Source organism: Castor canadensis, chromosome 3 (assembly GCF_047511655.1).
Source record: "Castor canadensis chromosome 3, mCasCan1.hap1v2, whole genome shotgun sequence".
NCBI classification, from domain to species: domain Eukaryota; kingdom Metazoa; phylum Chordata; class Mammalia; order Rodentia; family Castoridae; genus Castor; species Castor canadensis.
Window position 1 is genome coordinate 49,214,383 of NC_133388.1, and position 16,177 is coordinate 49,230,559.

Here is a 16,177-nt window from a genome sequence, read left to right on the forward strand (position 1 = left end):
TTCAGATTCCCCTAGTCTTTGCCTAATAGCCTTTTGATCTAGGATCCTTTCCAGGATACAACATTACGTGTCATTTCCATGTCTACAAAGCATATTTTAAGTAGAAAAAACAGGTGAGAACACACATAAATATTTTTATTCTACACTCCTGTTTGGACTAAACATTTTAGTCACTCATTAAAGGAGGTCATTTCTAAGCTTTCCTTGGGCAACAATTATACCCTTGATATAATTTGAAACAATTTCAAATTTCCCTCTTGCTACTTAGAATCTGAGACTATAGTGGACTCGCCAGAGGAATGGAAGGCCTAGGGTGAGAAGTAGGAATCAGTGTGTTTTCTCTCTCCCTGAATTGTAACTGTCCCTCTGTTTCCTCCTCTTTCTCCTTCATAGTCCACACAGGTATGCCATGAGATGGCCTTGGGTTTGTTTGAAGTGTGTGGTTAAAATGAATGGTGTTTTCTAGCTTCAAATTTCAAGAGGTAGAAGTTAAACAACTCCCACCTGGAAGAAACACGAAATTCCACAACCAGCATTTTTCCCAAGATCAGAATGAGTGCTCAAATAATCAAAATTGGGTTCTGAATGCAAACATTCACAAAGATCACCGATCCATTCAAGGTGTCTGCAGAGCATTGACCCTGCATGCATCTTGGCACAGGAAATGTATGGGGCAGTATCTGGTGTTGGGGAGACTTGACATTGCTTATATCAGAACACTTCTCTCATTTGAAAGAAGTGTTTAGAAAATATATAACACTTATCAGAAATTCCCTAAAACTATGCCTGAATCATGCATTGTCAATAAAGAAAAGTAAAATAGAAGGATTTTTTAAAATTGTAAAGCAAATTTAATGGTGAACATATATTGTTATAGTTTGAATATGAAACATCTTCCATAATCTCATGTGTTGAATGCTTGGTCCTCTTTCGGTGGCACTATTTTGGCAGGTGGTGGAGACTTTAGGAGGTGAGGCTTAGCTAGAGGAAATAGGTCACTGGGAGCATGCCTTTGAAGGTTATACCTGATCCCATGTCCCTTCCTTTCTGTCTGCCATAAAGTGAATAGCCTTCTCCTCCATATGCTCCCACCACCATGATGTTCTGTCTCCCCCCAGGCCCTAAGCAAAGTGGAACCAGCAGACTGACACCTCCAAAAGCCAAAAGAGATAATTCCTTCCTTTAAATTGTTCTGCCAGGTATTTTGGTCACAGCTACAGAAAGTATGATTACCACACATATGAATATAAATAAATCTTTAAGAGAAAAAATAATTATTGATACCAACAAAGAAAAAAACTAGAACAAGAAATCACAGGGGTCTTTTCATTTCACTCTTATACAGACAAGTATATGACAAGATTTGATTTGTTGCCTTTCCAGCTCTTCCCATCTACGTAAAAAAAAGTGTGCCATCACCATTTCAAGTTCCCTCCCCCAAGGAAAGCGTATCTTTGTCAGACAAGTTCTTTTTTAATACTGAATCAAAAAACAAGTGTCATATGAGAAACATCCCAGAAAGACAGAAGGAGGATTGTAAGGAGTTTTGGGAAGAAGTGAAGTGACAACATTGAGTAAAGAGGAGGATAAGAAGGGAAGGCAAGGGAGAGTGGAAATCTCATAGCCTCAGACAAGGGAGATGGTTTGGCTTTGCCAGTGAGGACTTGGGTAACTGACAGATTCATGAGAGTCAGCTGTGCTGCACAATGTGGAAAGTGAGGAAAGGAACTGGAAGTTGCTACTTCGATTCTCTTTGATTTCCTTTAAGAGATTTAAGGAAACAATAAAATTCCTCCTTTCATGGGGCTTCTCTATAGTTTCCTTCCATAGATTCCTTCATGTTATGAGTCCAAAATGGCGACTATACCAAGTTTCAGGACTGACAAATAGACTTTAACCAAGTTTGGAATCTCTGAGTCCCAGTTTTCTTATTTGCAAAATGAAGGGTCTTTGTAGGACCAGCATTTCTAAATTATGTTGTAAAGGAATTTAATCCAAATTATTTGGAAAAACTCTTAAATCAAGTAGTTTTAAAAATAAGGGGTTAAACATACTTTGACCAGTTTGTCACCTCAAGGACTTCTTAGTGCCTTTGAAATTTAGCCAGTTTCACTTGGGAATTCTTGTTCATATACTCCGTGCGTGCTTGATTGTGGAACCCTTTTGCTCACAGTTTCTCAGATAATAGTTTGGGTAAGTGATGAACTAGATGGTCTTTAAGTCTCTCCCCATCCCAACTCTTAAATGTATGATTTTATAAAAGTTCATGTCCATCAATGTAAGACATTCTGTAATCAATCACTTAAGAAAATACACTTCCTATGGAGCCAGAAAATTCAGAGTTTGGTGCTGTCTAAGCTTCATGAAGAAGAGAGCAGAAAAGAGGCCAGAAGGAACGGGGGTCAGCAAGAGTCATCAAGGATGCTGTCATGGGGAAAGTATGTCATTCTCTCAGGGACCTCAAATTCACTTGCCTTTGGAGTGGCCACTGTGTGTGTATGTGTGTGCATTTTTACACTTAGAGCTATATATGCAGGAAATCTGTCTTCTTGGGGTGGTGACTGACAAATAAAGAAGGAATGTACATTATAGGCTAAGATGTTCTGACACCAAGACCTTCATGTATGGAATAACACCGGATGAGCAATGAACAAGACATTACTTACTATGTGGAAAAATCAGCAGAGAGGGTTGAAGTCTCTCAAAAGGAGCAAGGCTCCCCTGCCTCTCTTTGGAGGCAACTGTAGTTTAGTTCCTCATGCTTTGTAAATCCACTGCAGGGACGTGGAGATCCAGGAATATCAGTAATTTCTAGAGGCCAAACTATCTCTGGAGGCCAGAAATAACCTTTCCCACGATGAGTAATATAAATTGATTATAGTGATATTTATTTCCTGTGAACCTCCGTAGCTTCTGGGTCACAGATCTAAACAACCAGGCTACCCAGGAAAACAACACAAAATTAGGGGTGACTGGACATGTGTTCATTTATGCACTTTTTACTGGCTTTTCTTTCCCTCTTTAAGGGTTGGTTAGTGGTCACACCACATAAAATGATAAGCCAAAACCAAAGTGCTTGTAAGGAGTTGTTTCCACCCACTGAAATATTTATTATCAAAAGTAAGTTTTTAGAAAAGCATGTACTATACAGTGTTTCCATCCTAAAATCTGACCAGATAATCAGGCACAATTACTCATTTCATTTGCTCTGTGGAAAGATCTCTTTTCTAGCCAGACTGAGGATCTTGAGCCTAACAGCCCATCAGACACCGTACTGCCCTGTGTGCTGCCTTGCAAACACATGCAGTCAAAAGAAGACAGCAATCCCATAGCATTAAAACAGCAACTGCAATGCAAAGCCCCGTGGCCAAGCCTCATCCAATCCCATTGCAAGGCTATTTTTATCGCTTGAGCTGAGTGTATTGATGGAATGCAGAATTACTTTTGTGATTAAATGTGTCCAAAAACCTAGCAAGTGATAATCTCTGGAAATCTGTTACAAATTGGATGGCAAGTACCAGCAAACTGCTATTTTTTAAGTCTAAAAATAATTCTTGGTACTTTTGTATGTAAGTAATGCAGTAGTAAAAGAAATTTTAATTTAATCAGTTGAGATTGTTTGGGTTTTAGCAGTCAATTCCTAAATATAATAGGGAGTGTGGATCCCTGGGACTCTGAGTAGAGAGGAGTCAGGTGCTGAAGGGATGGGCACGTCTTTGGTGTTCACATACCTTGGCCCTTCTGGCCTAGAGAGTACTAGTCTACAACCAGAAATATGGCAACTCTACTTTTTTGGGGAATTTATGTAATTGGAATGGGAGTAGGGTCATCTATGGGCAAAATTAGGGTGGAGGAGGATTCACTGATTGGGCATCAGTTTGGAATAGTGGTGGATATACTGTCCATATAAAGTCAGTATATGGGCCCCAATTCCTCTGGATCCATCTCTTTGGAAATCAGGGACAGATCTAGAGGAATGATTTGTCACAGAAAAGAGTGAAATTTCCAATTAGGGCCACATGGAGGTGGCTGTGCCAAACCACCTGAGGCGTGGTCATCTCTGGATCCAGGTTAGACAACAAAATTCTTCCGTCACCCAGCCACAGCCCTTCATGAACACTCATTCCAAGGCTCCATCTCATGTTTATTCTTCACAAGTTAACTGTTTCCTTTTTGCCTGGGTCAAGACCCCAGACTGTCTCATTTCCGGTGATGTTCTTCCTCTCCCTTCAAGCTCATCCAGTGTATCTGGTTCCAGGGCCTTTGTTCTATTTCCCCACCATACTACTGTTCTGTGTCTGAATATGCCCCTTGGGCTGGGCCTGGAACCCTGCTGAAACTTTGCTAGTCTTTTTTCCCTAAAGCTTGGCCTTGCCTTCTCACTTTGTCTTCCATCAGGAATTCTGCCTCAATATTCAGTGAGTCTCCTGGGACCTAAGATGAGGAACACTTCTTTGGTGTTCAAATATCTTGGCCCTTCTGGTCTAGAACCTTCTGATGTGAGGGCCAGCCTTTCTTGTAGGAAAGCATTATATTTCCAGGATGGGTTGGTAGATGGAAGAAGGAGCTTGACAGCTATCCTGCCTCTCCTCTATTAAACATTTTAGGGCTTCTGATTAGTTGACAAAGGCAAGTCCTTCTCGCACAATTTTAGCTAATAAATGTGTAGGTGATAGTGGAATTATAAAATTGCTATTTTGGAACATCCAATGAAACACTGGGTCTATTCTAGGCAGTGATCAATGGCTGCTCAAAGAAATAGGTAAAATTTTGATGGGAAATTTTATAATGGATGGATTTGGTTGACAACCTGATTCAACTAATCAATCTTAAAGACATTAATGGAAAGACATTATGAACCTTATGATATGATTTCATGGGAAGTTCATAATCCCCCATCAGATATCCTTTAAAAAATGAATCTGGGGCTAATCAAGCCATTAGAGGTAAATACTAGTTTACAAAATAATAGAGAAAAGAGGAATTTGTTAAATGATATCATGAGGACTCAGATAAATCTATATCACAAGGCTTTTCCATAGGATGAATGAACCAATGTTTTCAACAAATAAGTGGTGCTAAACAAGGAGAAGTTAGCTGTTATAAATATAAAAAAAAAGACTCAAGACCATATAAACCAAGTGGAACGCATGGGTGAAAGTGCTTTGTAAATGCCCAAGTAGTTAAACACTAGGTATTAATACTACATCTCAGTCCTGGGTTCTTAAGTCTGGTATGTTCATTGGTAAGATAAATTTCAAAATCTATACGGTTTCTTTTCTAAACCTGTGTCTAGAATATTTAGAGAACTTCAGGTACAAAATATATGGAAAATGCAATTTCCTAATGGGTAGGAAGAAACTATGACAAATTGCCTAAATCAATAAGCAGTAGAAAAACCAAAAGTTGAAGCAGATTTTGATATTATGTTCTTAAACCTTCATTACACCTGATGATCATGGAAAGATTTGCCATTACTACTTAAAAACACCCATATGTACTCATTTTAAACAGTATGACAATGTTATATGCTTCTATATGTACGCACATATGTTGTAAAAATTTACTAACATATGTTCATATACAGACATACCTTGTAGCCATGAATAAATAAAAATCCCTTACATTTTTCTTTTCCTCAGGTAAAATCTTACGTAGTAAAACATTGGCTATTGGACATTCATGAGAAATATATTCATTTGGCTACAAGAGAAGTCTCAATTGACATTTGACCTCTTCATTTACTAATTTTCATTTTGTTTTTCTAGAAGGGAATTTTCTAAATATTTCCAAAATATTCCTCATTCTTTTCTACATCTTAGAAAGAGAATGTCAAATATTTCCCCAATCCTTTAGGATTGTTTTATGAACATGAGAATACAAGGATGCACTTTGGTTTATTCAAGATATTTGAGATATTGGCTGCTTTTCAAACCATGAAGTGACCTCAGCCCATCATGCTTTTTAAATACTTACTTCTACATTTTATAGCTTTTCTTTCTGCTCCTGAGTCTCAACTTGCATATGTAGTAGCTACTTGGCCTACCCTTTTAACTGTTGTTTCCAATTTGTTTTATAACCAGAAAATCAAACTCATTGATTTATGACAAAATACAAGTAAAGAAGCTGGCCTGAACACCTAAGAGATTCCTTGACAACTTGGACTTTGTGAGCATTACTTTGCTGCTAAGGGGTGTTTTTTGTTGGCCTTCAGGTTCTTAGCTGTGTTTTACAGAAGTGAAAGATGCTGCCAAAAAAATGATTGTTCAGAAACACAAGATAAAAATGTATCCTCGGAGTATATTTTAGTTGGAGGCTTCCATTAAGTCCTTTTAGTGAAAATATGATTTAGTACCAGGAACAAGTAAATACTGCTTCTTAAATTCACCATGAACCTCAGTATCATCATTACGCTATGACCCCAAACTTAGATTATAAATTACTTTTTCAAAGAAAAAAACAATAGATTTGGTGTCTTCTTAAATTCTTATTTGAACAAATTCACTGTACATACCAGACCCCTGAAAAATTGCAATTTACAGAGACTTAAAGATTTTTTTTAGGGTTCTTTCATATACAAACACCCAGCAGTAATGTATGTATTTAATACTTGTTCATGATTTTCTGAGTAAAGAGAATTTTCTTGGCCCAATTTGAAGTAATGCTTAACTATAGTTAGGGTAGGCCTGTGAGATGGATTTATATGAAGTACCTCGTTGAAGTGTTACTCTAACCTTCTCACCTGTGTGAATCTCACTCCCTTACTCTCCCTCCTCGTCAACACAGGTCCCTGATATGATTGCAGATGATTTCTCCACCTCCAGCCTCTTGCAGTTATATCTTGGATGGCCTCAGCTCATCCAAATTAGCTAAATAGTAGGTGCTTGGAAATAACAACCAAACTCTTCATGTCTTCTCTATAATGTCCACTAGTGACTTCCATGACATCTGAGTTTAGTGCTCTCTTCAATTACAATGGGCTTACCTTGGTTCTTGCGATTGGAAGTGGAGCGCCTGTGATTTAGTGTGTGTATAGAGAATGACTGCATGGCTTAAAAGCATGGGCTAGGTAATCCCTAGGCTTTTCTGAGCTCAGCAGCTCAACCACACACAGACTCATGAGTACATTACTGCAGGAACACCGCATTTTCTTCTCAAATGAAATGCCCATTAGCACATCCCCACAGCACTCTGTTTTCTCTACAAGACTAGAAAAATCACGGGAAGAAGCTGAGCTTATTTAAAGCTCTTTTAATTATGGTGACTAACCTAGCTGATATTGTTATTTGAGCCAAAAAATATATAATTGCCACTATTCAGAAGTTTTTTCCCTTAAAATGACAAATATCTTTATAGCAACAAATTGTTCCTGACCTGGAAAATAGAAATTCTCAAAACATCTTATGTATGATCTTATGTGTCATTGACTTGCCTCCAGGATATTTTACCTTTTATTCACATTTTAATAAAATATTAGCAGGGTGGGTTAAAGGAATGTGAAATCAATAAAGTTTTCAGGATTAGGGACATTAAAATTATTTCAATTTTGAAAAGAATTTGCTGGCTCCAGTTGCCTGTTATACAAATGACATATGACGCTAACTGAATCTTCTTTTAAGATCTACAGAAAGCTAGAGCTGGTAGAGGGGGTCTAAGAGATTTGTGTTACCTCAGTTTGAGTATCTTGGTTAATGAGATCAAGGCAAAAGTTTGATCCCAGTAAACTCAGGGCCATGATACTGACCCTGAGAACAAATGTCCTACTGCTTGTATACCATTCTCATGACTGACTACCCTTGAGTATTAAGGGTTGATATTTACACCAACCAACTTTAGATGGTGGACAAAAACAATAAAGTACAGTGGTTAAGTGTGTAAGCATTACAATCTGATGATCTAAATAGTTGGGTGACCTTTGGCATGGTACCTAACCTCCTCGTGCTTTACTTGATACTAAGAGTGTACACAAGTTTATTGCAGAAAAAAACTCCAGGTATTGTAAACAGAAGGAAATATAATACCGGGAAATAATGCTCTCAAAATTGTTGGAAGAACTGGAGTAGTGGCAGTCAGGGGAGCCAGCAATGGACCATAGATTTCAGGGCCATGTCATCATTACTGAATCTGTAGGACATGAAGCTTCTGTTTCTGAAGCCACAGCTTCCTCTCACCCCCACAAAGCTGATGATCAACATGTGGGATTCTCTTCAGAAAACATATCCACTTGATCTTATCTGCTAGCACAAACACTAGCAAGCAAATAGCCACCACCTCACTTCTATATTCCATACCTTGGGCCATGCATGGCCTCTCACTGGTAGAACTTGTTCCCTCCGGTACCCTAGCTATGTGGGAATCTAGTCTTTAGATGCCTAACACAACCAATATAGGAATGCTCACGGAAAAGGATGTAAATAGATACTAAATATAATAGACCAGAATGAGCTCATGACACCTACATCATTGACTTGCTGTAAGGATTGTATGAAGAGAGTATGGCCAAAGCACATTGCACAGTGTCTGGAATACAGCACTCAATATTTGTATGGTTATTTATATTTATATGGCTGTTGTATTATTGAAACTAAGATATCCAGTGAGAATTAAATATCTCTTACATGGTTCTTCCCTAGCAGTGGGATCTCTCCCTTTTGGGGCAACCTTCCCAAATTAATTCCTAGGTATCTAAGGTCCTATCTCAAAGTCATATCATTTTCCTCTTGCTCCCAACCTGCTCCAGGCTTTTCTAAATTCCCAGTTTGTGTCTATCTTTATCCCTCAATATATCTTAATCTGGCAAAATGTATCCCCTGTTCTTTACCACTATAGTCCAAGTTATTAGTCAATAAATAAATAAGCAAAAACTCTCCTTTCTTCAAGGGCAGAGAGAGCCCCATCTTCAAACATTCCTAGGGTAAGAGGAAATATTTACCTTCTTCAGATGTCTAATGCAGCAAAAAGGGAGAAAAATAAAATAGTTTTCTATCAATATTGAAGCAAGTTGAAAGAGTATATCCTGACAAATAGTTATAGTTGAATCTTAAATGGGCAAGTATTTCTAAGGTTCCTAAATCAGTATCTAAGCATGTTCCTCCCAAGATCATTAAGACTTAAGGTACTCTCTCCCAAATCAAGATGGAAAACTGAACCTAGATGACTTCCTGCTCTCTTTCACAAAATCCTGTTGAAAAGGCAGCAAAATTTAACAGAAAAAAAACAAAAAACAAAAAAACAAAACTAAGGTAGTAGTGAAAACAGTGAGTGTTGCCATGGCCTGAATCTATCTCCCCAAAATTCGTAGGTCAAAACTTGATCACTGTGACAGTACTGAGTTGGAGCCTTTAGGAGGTGATTAAGTCCTGAAGGCGGAGCTCTTATCTATGGGATTAGTAACTTCATGACAGAGGCATGAGGGAGCTGCTTACCCCCTCCACCCTTCAGTCATGTGAGGACATAGAAGGAGCAGTCCATGGGGAATAGGTATTCCTCAGACACTGAATCTGCTAGTGCCAGTGATCTTGGACTTCCCAGCCTCCAGAATTATGAAAAGTTTGTTTGTTTACAAATTATCCAGTCTGTAATATTATGTTATAGCACTCCAAATAGGTTAAAGCAAGCAACATTAGCGGATTGGAGCTTTTTGATGAATTTCTTGAGGATAGAAAATGGAGATTGGATAGATGGACAAACTGAGTAGCAGAAAGAAAAGAAAAGCACAAAAGGAAGACTTGGCAGGATGAGTGTTGTTTTCCTGGAAGAGCCAGGCTCCAACTGGGGCACCTGGGGCAAAGAATGTTCCTCCTACTCCTCAGCCTCTTCTCATGCTGAGCAAAACAGAGACTTATGGGAAGTGATGTGTGGGATGAGGGGACCATGGTAAGGGTCAGAGCAGATCTTGAGGTTACTCCAAATCTGCACAGCAGAGAAAGAGAAGGAAAGGCTGCTCAGCCTGCAGGGAAATAAACCAAGAACTTCCCCACCACCCACACAAGAGTAAAGATGCTTTATTTTTGGCAATTGTGAGTGTTAGATCTAAGTTTCTCTACTGTTCCCTAAATGGAGGTCACATGTTGACATGATCTCTCTCATTTCATGGACCCAGTCAGGCAAGAAGCCATAGAACAGATAAAGAAACCATGTTAGTACTAACATACTCCTTCGTACATAAATGTGAATAGCCGACCACTGGATATTTGAGGAAAGCTAACAGCATGAGTTACAAGGAAATAATTAGATTAAAAAAAAAAAAGCAGAGCATTTATTCTGAAGAAAACAGATACTATTATATACGGAAGAAACTAAAAATTCAAATTAGTATGCTCTGAGTGTTGGGAGAACTTTGCATCCATAAAATAAGAATATTGTGCTATGAAAAGGGAGCAATGTTAGAAAAACTTAGAAATTAAGAATACTATGACTGAATTAAAAATTTATTAGAAAGTTTGGAAGGAGATCACCTGGAACACAGTAAGCACACAAAGAAATGTAATATATGACCGAAGGCATAAAGCATGGTATATAGGAACTTCAGCATTCTATGAATAAGAATTTAAGAAAGCTATAATGCAGAAACTTGGGGAATTATTATTTTTTCAATGAATGCAAGAAAATTTCCCAGAGTTTTGAGAATTTTACATCAACAAAAATACTGTCAGCTTGAACCAAGAGAGAAGAAAAAATGAAAGAAGGTTGCCAGCCTCCAAAAATTCTACAGACAAGAAATTAATTAAGTGTAGTCTAAAAGAATGATGCAAAAGATCAATAAAACGCAGAGTTGGTTCTTTGAAAAGATAAACACAATTGAAAACCCCTTAGCCAAATTAACCAAAAGAAAGAGGCAGAACACCCAAATTAATAATATTAGAGATGAAAAAGGGAATCTTACAACAGACGTCAATGAAATCAAGAGGAATCATCAGAAAGTAACTTTGAAAACTTAGATTGTAATGAATTGGAAAATGTAGAAGAAATTGATATAATGTTGAGGGGTTCTTTTCTGGCCATGTCTGTTTAGGGTTAAATGCCTCTTGTACTTGAATGTTCCTGAAATCTGGGAAATTTTCTGCTATAACTTCATTGAATAAGTTTTTTAAATGCCTTTATATGTATCTTGGTTCCCTGTTCTACAATTCAGATTCATAGGTTTGGTATCTTTATTTTATCCCAGAGTTCTTCGATATTGTGGGAATGACTGGTTTCTTTTTCTTTATTTTTCTCTGAATGTAGTAATTCCTCAACCTTGTCTTTAGAACATGATATTCTTTCTTTTTGGTTGCCCAAGTCTACTGATGATGGGTTTTATTATTTGACTTACTGAACTTTCTCATTTCCAAGATTTCCATTTGGTTTCAGAATCTTCATCTCTGCTGAATTTCTCATCCAAGTCTTGAATTGACTTTTTATTTCATCCATTTATTTATCTGAATCCTGGTTGGGGTCACTGATAATTATCTAAATGAACTTTTAATTCTTTTGAATTCTTTGTCCAGCATTTCATCCATTTCAGTATCTTTGGATTTAACTATTAAAGAGTGAAGACGTTTTGGAGAAGTCATGTTGCCTTGCTTTTTCATATCTCTTTTCTTTTTATGTTGTGAATTGTGCATCTGTTGGAATGGATATATGTTCCAGTTTTATATGAGGGTCCTCTTAGTGAACAGCCTTCTCTTGAGGGCTCAATCTCCAACACTTCTCAGAGAAGAGAAAACAAACCACTGTTATAGCAACAACACCAAAACAAGCAGGAGATAGAAATACAACATAAACCAATTAAAGACAACTACTGTGCCACACATAACCATAGAAAAGAAAGTATAAAAAATGTAGAATAAACTATGAAATTAAAAAGTAATAAAGGTAAAAAGTAACAATAATGAAACAAGGACAGAAAGGAAGGGGCAAGGAAGTGGAAAAAAATAAAGAAGCAAGGTGAAGTATAAAAAAAGAAGAAGAAAGGAAAAGATTATGAGAAAGAGGAAGAGAAAAGAGCAGGGAATAAGGCTATCTGATTATAAAACAAAAAATATGTAATTACAATTAGGTAAAGGTAAGAAGAAGACTAAAAATAAAACAAATAATTAAAAATAACATTAAAACAATACTAAAAATACAGTGAAAAGAAAAAAGGTTTTAAAAAAGGTAAAAAAATAATGGAGAAGCTTCTTTCAGGGCCCTTTAGTAGTGGGATCTCCCAGGTCTGGGGGAAAGCGGGGCATACCTATAGTTCTAAGGGGTGTCCCCTGAGTGCATTGGAGAGTGAGGGAAGCAAACAGAACACTGGGACCTGAAACTGGCTGGAAGCAGGAGGGAGTGGAGAACCAAGGAAACCAGTCTTCTGCCTGCAGGTCTCAGTGCGTTCAGATCCCACCCAGCAATAAACCACCTGGCAGGAGGAAGCTGGGGAAATCCAGTGATTGGTCAGACCTGGTCTCACAGCTCTCATTTCCACCCAGCAGCTTCAGAGGTCAAGCAATCTGCTAGTCATGGACTCAGACCTCCCTTGAGGGTCAAGGAAAAACTGTGGTAGACACAATAGCTCCTCAAAGATAGCCACATTCCAATCCCTGAAATTTATTTAATTAAAATAGTTAATTTATTTATTTTGGTAGAATTGGAGTTTGAACTCAGGGCTTTGCACTTGCAAAGCTGGAGCCACACCTCCAGTCCATTTTGCTCTGGTTAATTTGGAGATGGGGTGTTTTGAACTATTTGCCTGGGTTGGCCTCAAACCACGATCCTCCCACTCTTAGTCTCCTAAATAGCTAGGATTACAGATGCCCAGCTTCAATCCTTTGATTTTATAAATAGTTTACCACACATAGTAAAAGAGACTTTGCAAATTTGTGATTAAGTAAGGACCAGATTACCTAGGTGTACAGAGTCAGTCACAAGGATCCTAGTAAGAAGGAGGCAGGAACATTAGAGATGCTGCTGGCTTTGAAGATGGAGAAAGGCCATGAATCTAGGCATGCAGGTGGCCTTCAGACACTGGAAAAGGCAAAGAAATAGGTTATCTCAATGAACCTCCAGAGGCATACCGCCTGATTGACTCATTTTGCACTTCTGACTTGTGGAACTATAGTTTGATAAATTTGTGTAGCATTAAGCCACTAAGTTTGTTGTCACTTGGTACAAGCAATAGGAAACTAACACAGAAACTGAAATAAAAAAGTAAAGTTATTCAATAATAAGCCAGATAAATGGAGGTCAATGGAGTTGGGGAGAGGCAGGAAAACTACCTAACCATATCACTGCAGTATTTTAAAACATCAAGGGTGGTGACTAGACCCTAAACTTGGTGGAAGAGGGAGTGAGGGAGTGGGAAGAGGGGAAAAGAGACAGAAGAGAGGGGGACACAATTTGGAAAAAGTAAGTTATAGCTACATTAAATGTTAAAAGAAAATGGAGTGATTCCCAAAGGTCTGAGATAAACTTATTTTGCTTCCTCTAAATACCATAGCCAAATACCATAGCCAAAATTTCTCTCTCTTGCTCTTTTTTTTCTCTTTTCTTCTTTCTCTCCTCCCCTCCATTCTGCTCTCCTCACTCTCCTCTCTTCTTCTTTGCTGAGGCTTGAACTCAGGGCATTGCACCCTAGTTAAACTCTTAATCTACCATGGAAGCAAAGCAAAAATCTTTCTAGACATACAAAGATACAAATATTTGCCCTCATGTGTCTTTTACATTTTCAGGTTTTTTAGGGAGTTACTTAAGGATATGCTCCAGAACACAAGAATGTAAAGCAAGAAAAAGTCAGACACTGGTGGCTCACACCTATAATCCTAGCTACTTGGGAGGCTAATACCAGGAGGATAATGGTTTGAGGCTAGCCTGAGCAAAAAGTTCATGAGGCCCCATCTCAACCAATATTTGGGCATGGCAGCATGCACCAATCATCCCAGCTATGGTGAGAAGTGTAAAACAGGAGGATAGTGGTCCAGGCCAGCCTGGGCATAAAAGTGAGACCCTGTCTCCAAAATAACCAGAGCACAAAGGGCTGGAGGTGTGGCTCAAGTGGTAGAGTGCCTGCCTATGAAGTATGAAGCCCTGAGTTCAGACAAGTACCACCAAAAATAAAAAAAAGAAAGAGGTAGGCATAGAATTCAGAAACAGTGGCTCCAATTCAGGTAAATAGCACAGAGAAGTCTTAGGAAAATATTTAAACCAGGCTCTGGTTCCCCAGCCCAAACAGGTAGGAGCAAAGTCCCAGAGGGAGAGGCCTTGAGGCAGGCAGGAAATCCCCAAACTACATAGGATGATAAAAGATGGGAAGTCCACGAGACTGTGAAAAGGGCACAGAACACTTGAACGGTGCTGAAGGAACAAAGGAAGTGAAGTATTTAAAGGTGATAAAATTATGATTCAAATAAAAGTAACCAGGAAGCTAGTGGGATTTGGGAAAAATAAAGTAGATTCCAAGCAATAAAGTAGAGAAAGGCCAAATAAGAAGCTAGCAGATAATAGGAATTGTAATGCTGACTGTATATAATTCTTTTCTCAGCAACTAGAAAGAGAAAGGCAATTGAAAATGCCTGAAACACAAGAAAGACATCAGTGAGCGACAAGAAAGGCATGGTTCAGTTATGAAACAAATGTCAGTATGGCATGGTAGTGACCAATTGGTAGAATGTAAGAAAATAAAATTTCATTTCATCACTTTCCCTTGAAGTCATGACATTGGATTCAGACAGGGAAAATGTAACCATTTCTTCTTGGCTCAAAAGAAAAAACATCACATAAACTATAAATCCATGTAGCTAGTTTTTAGGTTTTTTTTTTTTTTTTTTTTTTTTTTAAGCTGCCTATGGCGAAAGTGCAGGAAAAAACTTAATTATGGTTTGAAAACAAAGTATCATTTAATCAAGGAACCACAATTTCCTCCCTACCAAAAGAAAGTAGAATTAGCTTGGGCATAGCAGTTACATTATAGGAAAATAAGGCATCTTTACCTCAGCTAAGAACAGTTTCTCAGACTTCAGTTTGCAACTGAGTCAGCAGAAGAACTCCTTCAAAAGCAGTTTGCTGGCTCCACCCCAGTGCTTCTGGCTCAGTGGATCTGGGTGGGGCTGAAGCGTTTGCTTAAACTGCCAGCTGTTACCAATTTGAGAGAAATGCTCACCCGTATGAGGTGCGGTGGTTGGTAGTGATGAGTGAGGCTGAGGGACATGATTGTATCTTCCTGCTCACCTCACTATTGGGCAAAATGCAGGTGCTGGGGAAATTTTTATGTATTAAGACCTCTGTCTCCCCTACACTCCAGCCTGCTTTCTCCTTTTTCTTCCCTCCCCATACCTACTCCCCTTCTTTTTGGGGGGCTACTGAGTTATCTGATACATACAAAATAAATGCACAAATACTGCAACTTCACTCCCTCTTCCTGTTATAAAATGGGAGCGTCAAGCTATCTTACCTATCACAAACACATTAAAAGTAGAGCTTTCACTATATTGTTCGTAGTGGAAAATGTAGGCTAGAGCCATATAAATGGGAGAAAAGGAAGTGCTGTAAGTGAGCTAAGAACTCATCTACTGAAGGAGGAACTCAATTCATAAAATTTAAAGTAGATGCAAGGTAGCATCATGCACTGAATATTTGCAGCTATGGGAAAACCACTTGAAGAATTCAATTCTGAAATTTGAAGAGATTGCCAAGGGATAGGAGGAGCTGAGTTAAAACTCTAGTCTTTCAATACTGCCCAGGTGGTAGTACTAGTGGTCTAGGGATAGAACAATGTTGTTTTTCATATTGTGACCTTCAGTGCCTCATGAATTTCATAATGCTATGACCAGCTAAATATAGTTTTTCTATTTTTATTTTTAAATTTAAATATGTCAGTTTAGATGAACCCAGAGGAGTGAGTTTTCCACCTGGATCCTGACAGGCAATTACCTTCTCAGGGATCCACTAGTCAAAACAGTGATTCCCCAAGGGCAGATCATGTCCTGTGGCTGCTTCCCCAGTGTCCATGCCAGTCACCTGTTCCACAGCTCATTTGGCCCCTTCTTTCACAAATTGGAGGACATACCCCCTTCAAGCATTCACCCATCCACCTTCATCCAAGAGAAACCACCTCTTGCCTTCAAGCTTGGATATCCTCACTCGCAAATGATCCCCCGCCTTTCTAGAACTGCCCTCCACCCCATCCCCACGTCACCTCATTCCTTAGCTTCACTATGAC

At 38.5% G+C, this 16,177-nt stretch overlaps 1 long non-coding RNA gene across 1 annotated transcript; it reads right to left on the reverse strand.

The window, feature by feature from the left end:
* Window positions 1-10,336: 10,336 nt before the first annotated feature.
* LOC109700685 (uncharacterized) lies at window positions 10,337-15,061 on the reverse strand. Its single transcript, XR_002213717.2, has 3 exons — window positions 14,949-15,061; window positions 12,867-12,987; window positions 10,337-11,688 (listed from the first exon to the last, which is right to left on the reverse strand). It is a non-coding gene; the product is annotated as an uncharacterized lncRNA (long non-coding RNA).
* Window positions 15,062-16,177: the final 1,116 nt, after the last annotated feature.